The following is an 8080-nucleotide window of genomic DNA, read 5'->3' as shown; positions in this document are numbered from 1 at the left end:
GCCCCTCATCCCTTCATGGCCTCGTCCCCTCAGGGTCTCCCCCAGCCCGGCCAACCTGCCCGGCAGCAGCGCCGCAGCCCCACAGCAGCTCCAGAGCAGCCCCATCCAGAGGCACCTCGGAGCCATCAGCAATCCAGCCAGCACCACACGGGTAGGAGGACACGGATGGTGGTTCCTGCCTGGCACAGGGCTTGTGGCCATCTCCAGGAACTGCTCTCACAGGGATCCCCACAGCTCTGGCCCCTGACCACCTGAAGCACAAAGGCTTCAGCAGAACCACCAAAGTCCTAGAGGCTTCTGGCCATTTTCTCTGCTACACTGCATGCCTGGACAGCTTGCCGAGCCCAAGCACCCTTTTTCCCCTCTTCCCCTATGCCCTGGAGACCCTGGGAAGCAAAAGAAAGATCCTGGGAGTCTGTGTATTACAACACACTCTATATTTATATACTAAAGAAAAAACAAAAAGAAGAATAGTCTCAAAGAAATAGAAAATTCCCACTGGTTCAAGTGGCCCCAGCAGACAGAACCTCTGGGCTCAGCTCTCTGCAGAGCACCAGCAGGGCAGACACCCGAGCCCTGACAGATGAGGCCGTGTCCTCCATGCCCTGAGGAGCTGATCCTGCAGCCTCTGGAAGACAGAAGATCGCTCACTCTGTAGTGACTGGAGAACATACAATGTTTGAAGTGCCACATCTGACACGGCACTGCTGATGTCCTCTGTCAGGTGTTCGAGGGCTGAAAGAGAGGAATAGAGCCATAGTCAGATCCCAGACCTGAGGGGACCCGAGTAGAGCCCCCTGCCAGGGCCATCCCAGCCAGCTCTAGCCATGGCCAGGAGGGAGTAGGGGCCAACGGCACCAGCCCGAAGCTGCTGGACACGAATCCCCCACGTGGCCCTGAAATCTCTGTGTGCTCTGCCCACGCCGCCCCTCGGCCGCACAGGGAGCAGAGCCCTCCGCCGCCGGGGCACGGCTTGCAGCTCCCCCCGCCAGCCCCCGCTGCCAGCCCGCTGCCCTCACTCACCGTTGCAGATGAACCGGAGCTCTTCCTTCTTCCACCTCACGTGCTGCCCGGCCATTCCTGGGAACACAGAGCCTGTCACGGCGCCAGCGGCACAGCTCCCTGCCAGCGGCGCTGCCGGCGCTGTGGCCACACGCCCTGCTGGCCCGGCAGGGCTCAGCCCGGCCCTTGCCGCACGCTGCCGGCCCAGGGCACGGCTGCCAGAGGGCGGCAGCAGCGCCGAGGCCGGGCGGGGCTCCACGGCGCCGGGCCCGGCTGGCGCTGCCGGGGCAGCAGGCGGGGCTGGGGCCGAGCTGCGGCGGGCCGGGGAGGGAGCCCGGGCTCGTGGCTCACCCATGAACCTGATGGCCGCCGCTCGCAGGGGCTCCTGTGGGCTCTGCAGGTATGGCAGGGCCCGGCGCAGGTGCTCGGCCACTCTGCTGCTGTCCTCTGCCAGCTGGAGAGAGCGGCAGGAGGGAAGGGTTGGCGCGGGCTCAGCCCCTCGGCCGGGCGCTGCCTGTGCCCAGCCCCGGCCTCCCCTGCCCGCACAGCCCTGAGGCGCGGCCAGCAGCCGCTGGCGCCGGACTCTGGAGGGGGCAGAGGGCCGGCTGCTGCCCGGGGAACCGCGGTGCCGGCCTGCCCTACAGCCCCACCGGGCCGGGGCTGCATCGGCCCCCGACTCGGGCCCCCAGGAGCCTGGAGAAGAGCCCGCGCGGCCTCTGGGTGCAGCAGCGGGCAGGGGCACAGCTGCCAGCCCCGCACTGTGAGCACCGCGCTCTGGGGGCTTCTCCAGGCTGAGGCTTGAGCTTACAGGCTGTCCTTATCAGGCACTCAATGAACTTCCACAGCTTCTGGTTCTTCAGCAGTCTTTCAAGATCCCTCCTATTCAGGAAATTGTCCACATAAAACAGCAGTTCCCGAGAAGCCTGGAGAGCAGCAGAGATGCAGAGATGGCCCCACAGCCCAGGGTGCAGGACCCGTGTCCCTGTGCCAAGGCCTGGAGGAGGCTCCAGCCCGGCAGGCGCCAGGGCAGGAGGCAGCCGAGCCCCCTGCCAGGGGGACAGCAGAAGCCCATGAGTCCTCACCTGTGCCACAAGCCGATTGTCATCATGGCAGTGGAAGAAGAGTGGGAGCAGACTCTGGCACAGGGATGTCTTCAGGGCCTTTTTTCCCTTTTCCAGTGGAAGAGTCGCCAATGTTCGGAAGAGCAGTATGGAGAGCAGCTGCACCTGGCTATTGTTCTGTATGAAAGGAAGAAAAATAAAACTCAGCATTGGGTGCATGGGGCTCATCTTGGCACAGGCCTGCCAATCCACAGGGCACAAAGTGTCTGGGCAGCAGCCAGTGACCGTGGCTGGGGGCAGCGAGCCTTACGTGGTCAAAGAGTGGCAGGAGCGCCTCAAGCAGCTGCAGTGTGATGGAGCTGGGCAGCAGCATGTCATTGTCCAAGATGATAAAGCTGAGAAGCATGACTGTCATGCTAACTATCTCTCCATCTGTGTCCCACAGGAGCTTCACAAGACTTTCAGTCAGGCTCCACATTTTTTCAGTCTGTGCGGAACTCAAGTTTGTGAAACGCCATCCTGCTGCTGCAGGGCCTGGAGGCCAGAGGTCTGTCCCGAAGCACTTGGGCAGCTGAACTGGGAGGCAGGAGAGCTGGGAGCAGCTGCCCTGGCACCCAAAGCCCAGCCAAGCCCAAGTGACTGCATTCCCCAGCTCAGCCTCAGCCGCTGCCCCCTTCTCACCATGGAGGGCTCCTCAATGAGCTCGAGAAGGGCCCTGAGCGCCAGGCGACGCCTCTCCGTGCACTCGCTCTGCAGCTGACTTGACAAGACTTGCAGGACTCTATTAGCACCACGTTCACTCAAATCCAGGCACGCGAGGACCTGAAAGGCACAGGGCAGTGACAGGAGACCCGGCTGGCAGGATCCCAGAACTGCTCAGGACTGGGCCCAGGCAGCAGAACAGGGCACGGGCACCATCCCAGGGAGCTGCGGCTCTGAGAGTGCAGAGAGCTGGGAGGCAGCTGAGGGAGGCAGCGCTGGCCATCAGGCTCACCTCCACAAGGAAGGCCAGGGCGGGCAGCTCCCAGCGTGGCTCCTGTGTGCTGAGCAGCCGGAGCAGGTAGCGAGCGATGCGGGAACACAAGGCGGTGGAGACACAGCACATCTCCCTGGCAGGAGAAAAAGGAACCAAGACTGTGGGCCAGGGGGACAAACTTTTGTCAGGACTGACTCACAGAGGTCTGGTCTTTCCCCAGCATCCTGCAAGGGGCTCTGGGCTATTTGGGAGTCAGCTCCTTGTGGGCACACTCCTCTCCCAGCCTTTTCCAGTCTGCTTGGCCATACCTTGGTGACAAGGCCCTCTCGCCCATGACCACAGGGACTGTGAGAAGCACCCTGGGCACAGAGCACAAATGTCAGAGGCAGTGGGGAGAAGGGGGTCTCACCTGGCCAGCAGACCCACGGCACAGTGGTGGGTGTCAGCACACAGCAGCATGTCCCAGCCACAACTGCGTTCCATTGCCACCACCACATCCTCATGCTGCCTTTGGCAGAGCAGGGACTTGAGGGTCTGCACTGCAAACCTGCGTGCAGAGCAAAGCCCAGGTCACGCTGGGAGCACTGGCTCCTGTGTAGGGACATGACAGGGATAGGAGGAGTGGGATGGAGCCCCTGTTGGGGCTGGTGGCAAGGCCATGCTCTTCCTGGCATCCCTTCCAGAAGGTATCGACATCTTCTGGCATATCCAGAGTGCTGAAGAACACTTGGAAGAGCAGATGCACAGATACGTGGGAGGAAATACACCGTCACAATATGTGGGACACCGGGCACCTGGAGGATCTTCCACGTCACCACAGTTGCCTGCAAAGGACAAAGTCCCCCGAGACAGTGCTCAGTGCCAAGGTGTCCTTGTGGCAGGGCCTAAACAAAGGAGGGAGAGGCCCAGGGAGACACAGGGGGAGCACCGGGCCTGGTGCCCCTGAAGCTGCTCCGAGGCCAGGTTTCAGCCCATCACCTGAGGGAAGGAGATGCAGTGGGGGAAGGAGGATGGAAAGCTGCTGGAGAGACGGCCTTGGAGCCAGCAAAGGCCAGTTCCAGAATCTCACAGCCAGGAAAAAGACACCCGTTTTGTCCCATCCGAGGTGCACATGCTGTGCTCTGGCCAGCTCCCCAGCACATCAAGGAGTATCAGCAGCGCTGGCTCCGCAGTCCTGGGCGAGGACTTGATGGTCTTCCACATGGTCAAAGCAGCTCTGTGGGGTTAGAGCTCTGTCTCAAGGCGGGGTCTCAGACACAGCACCATGGCCTGGGCAGCAGTGGGGATCTGAGCTGGCTGCCAGCTCTGCCTCTGCCCACTGGCCCTGGCCAGCAGCACCCAGGCAGCCCAGCCCTGTGGGGACTGGCCCCTGAGGGGCAGTGAGGGAGCATGGCAGCAGGCTTGAGGGCTGAATGCAAGGGCTGGCAAAGAGAGCAGCAAGAGGGCCCTGTAACTCTCTGTTGGTCAGACACCTGGGCCAGGCTGTACAGGCTGATGGGCTGGGGAGCCCTGAGCCCTCTGGGCAGGTGGGCCCACCCACCCAAGTAGACCTGCCACCCCCCTGAGCCCTGGCAGCTCTGGTGCCCATCTCCTGCCCCAGAGACCTGTGCTCCCAGGGGCTTCTGTGCCAGAGTGAGCCAAAGCCCACGTGCATTGGGGGCTGTGCTCATTCCTGCAGGGGCTGTTGGCAGGAGCACCTGGAGCAACTGCTGCCAACACTTGGTCTCTGTCAGAAGCTCTCACTCCATGCTGAAATTATTTTCTCATTGAAATAATCTCCTTTAGCACAAAAACACCTTAGCAGTGAAGGCACAGAATAATCTGGCGTTTAAGAATCCTCACTTCAGGAAAGCTTTACTTCCCATTGCTCAACTCAAGTAGTTTCAAAAAGTTGCAAACTTCCCAAATGCATTGGGATGGCCTGAGAAAGTGAAGAGTTGGAATTTTGCTTCCCATCTCAAAGCAGCAACACATTTGCCCTAACATCATCCACTGAGATTCACTTTACAGAATGTAACACTACACAGAGGCAAGAAAAAGGCAATTCTTTGGTTTGCAAATGGTTTTCTATGAAAGGATGATAATATCCTAATTCTCTTAAAGATTAAAAGCTCTCAAGGAATGAAAGTCCACTCAGAGTTACAAAAGTAGCCCAAACAAACAAGTAGATGGCAAAATGGCTAATCCTCCCCCTGGTACAGGTATCTAAGTGGCCAGTAAAGTACAGCTCTCCCCTCTTGTTCCCTGCAGGAGAATCAGGATCTTGAACAGGAAGAGTCACAGATATTCTTTCTGCCCTCTGTAACCAAAACTGTGCCAAACCACAGATGCTGCCTTCAAACTGACTCAAATTCCAGCCTAGACCTCTCACCTTCCAGACAACTCCTTCCCCAACACCCCATCAACACCAACCCCACCCACAAACTCCTGCCCAGAAGCCCTCAACACCCCACCAGGACCCCCAGCTGTCCCTGTCCCTCCGCAGAGCTTTCCCACCCTCCAGCAGATGCCCTGGTTCCCTGCATGTGCTGTGGGATGGCACTCAGGAGGATCTGCTCCAAGGCCTTCCCTGGTGGCAAGCTCAGGCTGCCAGGCCTAGGGCTCCTGGATCACCCTTCCCACCTCACTGGGAGCTCCCTGGGAAGCACTTTCCTTGAGAAGCAAGGCCCTTTCCTCCAAAGGCATTTTCCCAAATGTGGAGCTTTCCTGGGGAACACCAACACACTCTTAAGAAAAGCTGGCAAGGCTGAATGACTCCAGGTCCTTTCAGGACAGGCACTCCAGCTCTAGCTCGTATTCCCCCAAGTGTGTTTCCAGGTGGAGGTTCAGAGGTCCAGCCCCAGGCCCTCTACAAACACAAGCTGCCCGCTGCCTCTTCACCTGCCTCAGCTTCTGCCTGTGGTCACAGCAGCAAAACCAGGCTGTTCCCAGCCAGAGCCCAGAGCCCTGTCCCCACAGGACGCTCTTGCCAGAACCTTCCAGGACTCTCTGCTGTGCACACAGTGCTTTTCATGCCCGCTCCCAACAGGCTTTGGAATGCAGAGCACAACCTGGCTGGCTCTGCCACCAGCACACCCCAAACACAGGTGGAGGAAGAAGCAGCAGGGGTTGTTTTGTGGCCATGCCCAAGAGAAACTGGAAGGCTGCCCTCCCTGTCTGTGTACTGCCACTGGGTCTCTTCTAGCCAGATAGCGAGACGGGTCCAGGGTTCCTTCAGGCCAGCAGTCTCAGGCCGGGCAGCTCAGCCTTCAGCAGGCCGAGTGTCCGAGGCCTAAGTGCCCCAAGCCTGACATCTTTGCAAGCTCAGTGATTATCAGCTCTTAGTGATTTTCATCTCTTTTATAATTTCAGCTCTTTGCTTGCTAAGATGCTGGCCTCAGTGGCATCCACAGAGCAGATGGAGAGAGAGGAGAAGGCAGCCTCAGAGATTCCATGATGGTTAATTTGCAGGGAGTTCGCAAAGGGTTCCGACGAGCAGCTCTTCTACCCAGAATGGGCCAGGATGGCTACTTATATAGGGTTAGGGGGGATTGAAAACTGACCAATTGTAAGGGTTAGGGAAACTAGCCTATAGGGTCACAGAGCAATAAGCTAGGCCAGAGGACCTAAGTGAGGACTCCAGGCTTAGCTATTCTGACTCAGCAATTGCTTATCTCAGGCTTACATCCTCCACGGGGCCCTAGCCATCTCAGTGTCCGCTACACCTGTGGTCTCACTTGGTTGGCTTTCTGACTGGGTCTGAGCCTGGGGCTGCCATTCCTCACTTGTAGGGACCAGAACCACACTCGGGATCCCAGCACTGCCTGACAGCGCTCCAGGAACTGGCACGGTGGTGTGTCTGAGTCTCAGGCGCTGTGCAGCTGCTTCATTTGCTCTTAGGCACACCCAAAGCTCTCTGTTAAGCCCAGATGGTCTTTGGTTCTGCTCTCTTCCTGATCCTGTGCAGGGATGAAGCACTGCTGTGCTTTCAGGAAGCTGTTCTTGAAACCCTCCAGCATTCCAAGCTCTTTGCCCTCTGTGGATGCTTGCCATGGAATCTCTCACAGCTGGGTTCAGAGCATCCTCAGCTTGGCTCTTCCAAAGTCCAGGGGCTCCAGGGTGCACAGCAAGATCTGTAACTCCACAGTGTTGTGGAACTGGACCTCCAGCACAGGGACCTTTCCAGCCTGATCTGCCCTTGTTCCCTGTGTCTGTGCACAAAACACAGCATGGAAGAGAATGGCAGGAGGGGCCTGTGTGTCCCAGGGCTCCGGATTTGCATCACTCCAGCTCCACAGAGATGCAGGTAAAGCGAAAAAGCCAAACTGTTTATTAATGGAAGGTGAAGCAAAGGGATGAGCTGGGAGGGAAGAAAGGGGATGGGCAGGGTCTGATGGCTGGAGGCAGGAAGCTGTCAACAGGGAGGGAGAAGGCAGGAGCTATGGGAGATTCCCACGAGCTCAGCTGTGCTAATCATCAGCTATGCCCTGGAGCTCCAGCTTGTCTCCTCTGCTCTCCATGTGGTCTCACCTTCCAAGGGATCTGGAGGTCTTCAAGAGATACTGGTTCTTCTGAGCCAGCAGATGAAAGTAGTTCTGCAGCTCTTCCCTCAAAAATCATCTGTATAAATGTGCTTATGTGAGAGGGGCTGTTGTCTTCACTCAGGCCTTGAAGGGCTCAAAGAGAGAGGAGCAGAGCCACAGTCAGAACCTGGATGTGCAGGAATCCAAGGACACCTTCCTGCCAGGGCCATCCCACCCAGCTCTTTTCATGGCCGCAGGAGAGGAGGGGCCAAGGGGATCAGCTGCAAGGTGCTGGCCATGAATCCCCTCACCTATGTCCCTGAAATCTCTGTGTGCTCTGCCCACGCCACCCCTCATCCCCACAAGGAGTGAAGCCCACCGCAGCTGGGGCAGGGATTGCAGCTCCCTGGCCAACCGCCACTGACAGCCCACTGCCCTCACTCACCCTCAGGGAGGGCCTGGAGCTCTTCCTTCTGCCCCATCAGGAGCACCCTGGCAATCTCTGGGAACACAGGCAAACCATAAATAGGGCTGCTGTG

The sequence above is a fragment of the Fringilla coelebs genome (genome assembly GCF_963513975.1).
Source record: "Fringilla coelebs genome assembly, contig: SCAFFOLD_30, whole genome shotgun sequence".
NCBI classification, from domain to species: domain Eukaryota; kingdom Metazoa; phylum Chordata; class Aves; order Passeriformes; family Fringillidae; genus Fringilla; species Fringilla coelebs.
Note: the sequence above shows the minus strand (reverse complement) of the source record.